A 3193-nucleotide genomic window follows, 5' to 3' on the forward strand; every position below is an offset into this window, starting at 1 on the left:
AAAGTAAAAATGAGATTCTTAAAAGTAACTCTTACATTATCAAAATAAATAATTTACTTTTAACTCAAATTGGTTAAAATATTTAATTATATTAAAATTTACTTATTCACTTATAAGTAATTTATTTTTTGTCTACTAACATTTTTGGATAAATTACCATTTTCAAGTATAATTTTTTTTTTTAAACTAAGTAACTTATTTATTTTTATTTTTAATTAATAAGAGACATTTTTCATTCTAAAAATTACTTCTAACTTTTATTTTGTCGATTGTTCATGGAAACTTTTTTTGATGAAATTTGTTGTTTTTCTAAGGAAAAAAAATGTAGAATTTGAGATACTATCTTTTACTATTTCTCAAAATCCACAAGATATTACGGATTTCTCATAATTTTTTTTTCTAAAATAAATAAATAAATAATCAAACACCTAAAGTGACTGATTAATGCTTGATGGAGCTTGATGGATATGCATCAATCATCTTGGAGCTAGATGGATAATTATCACTTTTTTTGAGCAGATACGCGCCACAAAATTGAACTCATGATTATAACCCTTGAGCTCACTGATTTTGTGGCCAAATTTCATCATTTAGGTTGTCAAATTAGATCATTTACTCAGGTGGAAATTGATATATATATTAATTTCTTTCATTGTTTAGATTAATGGGAGATTTGTTTAGATTAATTTCTTTAAAGTTTGTCTTTGTTTTAGTATAGTAAGTTAAACTTCTTAATTTCCTTTAAAAGTTAGAATCAGAGTTCATTGTACTTGATTATTTATTAATGAAAAATTGAAAATTTCCAATATTTAATATTGTTAGTGTGAATATTTGATGGTTAAATCCTTATTATTCAATTGAATTAATGAGTGATTGGAGTGTTAACATCTTGATCATTATTCTGTTGCTTAAAAATGCAATCTCAAACAGGCATTATTATCAATATTATCTTTGAAAGTGGAAACTACTCGCTAGAGTGCAAGTTTTTCAAATTTTTTCATTTATTGTTATGTTTGTGACTCAAATTTCATGTGAATTGGAAGTTTGATTTGTGAAGGAAGCCTAAATAATGTTGGTTTGAAAGTCCGATTTGATAAGAGATCAAATTTCATCATGGATTGAGAAACTGTTTGGAACATTTTTTAACAGAATTGGAGCGTCGGGATGCGGCACTGCGGTGCCGATCTTGCAAAAGGGAACATAAGGGCCGGCGTCAAGTAGGTGGCATTGCGGCCCTGCCCATTCGTGGTGTGGGGGGGGGGGGGGTTTACCCCTATTTGGTTTTTGACATGATTTTGTGTTCTACTTCATCCATAATTTCAAATTTTGGCTCCTATGAAAGTTGAGAGAATTGTTTAGATTATGCTCCCGTTTGACTCCCATTCTTTCCAAATTTTAATGGTAGGAATAGTATTTTTTGAAAAATGTGTGGTTGAAAAAGAATGAATTTTTTTTATTTGCGTATAATATTATTTAATGGAAGATTGTGTGATTAAAAATAAGAGAAAGAAAAAATGAGAAAGAGAATGGGGACCAAACAGAGGCTTTTAGATTGAGAGAATTAAATCTTGTAAAGACAATTTTAATTTCTTAATACAATAATTTCTCACATTTTTCCACAAAAATCTTGTTTGTTGGTGATCTATTATTTTCGTATTGCCTATATTTTCTTGTTCTTTAATTATTTGGCCAAATTTCAACAAGTGGTATTAGAGTTGAAGGATTTTTTGGTTCATTCTTGGGAGGTCCAAGTTGGTTATTAAAGCGAGGTTTGAAGGAGGCCAATTGTTTAGGGATAACAACTATGAAATTTGAGATTCCATTTTTGGATCAAAACAATAGATTCTCTTTGTGGCAAATTAAGATGTGAGTTGTTCTTGCTCAATTAGATCTTGATGACGTTTTGTTAGGGGTGGATAGAGTGCCAGCAACAATGATTGCTGAGGAGAAGCAACGCAAAGATCAGAAAGTCTTATTATATGGATGCATCTTCATCTTTCTAATCAAATCTTCAGGATATGGTAAAAGAGAAAAGTGTCGCTGGGTTGTGGTTGAAATTGGAGCAACTTCGTATAATAAAGCGTTTGACCAATAAGTTACAGTTCAAGCAGCATCTGTATTCTCATCGCTTGATAGAAGGTGGATCTTTGGAAGATCATTTGTCGCTGATTTGGAGGCCAAGCACGATAAAGAGGACTTAGGGCTGATATTTTTATGTTTGTTGCTATCTTCAATGCGTGACTTTTAGAGATACTATTCTCTATAGTTGAGACACTTTCACAATTGACGAGGTATATAATGCGGTTTATTTTAAGGAGAAGATGAAGCATCTTGTCATCGGATCTGAAGCCCAAGCAGAAGGTCTTGATATTCGTGACAAGAAGATAGGTGGTCATGGAAGGGGTAGAGCTAAGGATAGCAACAATGATAAAGTCTGTTGATATTGCAAAAATAAGAGCACGTGAAGAAGGATTGTGATGAGTGGTAGAACAGGAATAAGTTTGCCACTACAGATCAAAAGACACAACCTAGAAATTTCGGTGATGCCAATTATGCAGAAGAAGACTGCAATGATGGATATCTTTTAGCAATTTTTGACGGTGACTCCAAATCTAATAATAATTAGATTTTTTATTCGACTTGAAATTGGGATTGGTTTTCTTCATATGAAATAGTTACAAAGGGTTCCGTGATAATGAAAAAATAGCTGGGATTGACAATGTCAAAATCAAGATGTTTGATAGAACAGTTAGAACAATTGGTTAGGTTCGACATGTTCCAGGTGTGAACATGAATTTAATATATTTAAGTACTCTTGATTCAAAATAGTACAAGTATATCATTGGTGGTAGAGTTCTAAAAGTTAACAAGAGTGCTCAAGTTGTATTAAGGGATGAAGGAAATCCCAATTATATGTCTTAGAAGGTTCAACGATCATTGTTGATGTAGCTACAACTTTTGGGTTAATAAACGATAACTCGATTGGACTTGGTTGTGATGGGTTGTCCATGGTGATTCGAACAATAATACTGGGAAATCTTCTAGTAGCTCAGGTGGAGCTTGTTGTGATCTTGTTGATCATGTTGCTCATGGTGATTCGAGCAGGTTTAGCAATTCAAGTGGGGTTAGAAGTGCTCATGGTGATTTGGGCAGATTTATTGACTTGATAGGAGTTGGAAGTGAAAGGGATGAT

The sequence above is a fragment of the Olea europaea genome, unplaced genomic scaffold (assembly GCF_002742605.1).
Source record: "Olea europaea var. sylvestris unplaced genomic scaffold, O_europaea_v1 scaffold4663, whole genome shotgun sequence".
Lineage (NCBI taxonomy): Eukaryota > Viridiplantae > Streptophyta > Magnoliopsida > Lamiales > Oleaceae > Olea > Olea europaea.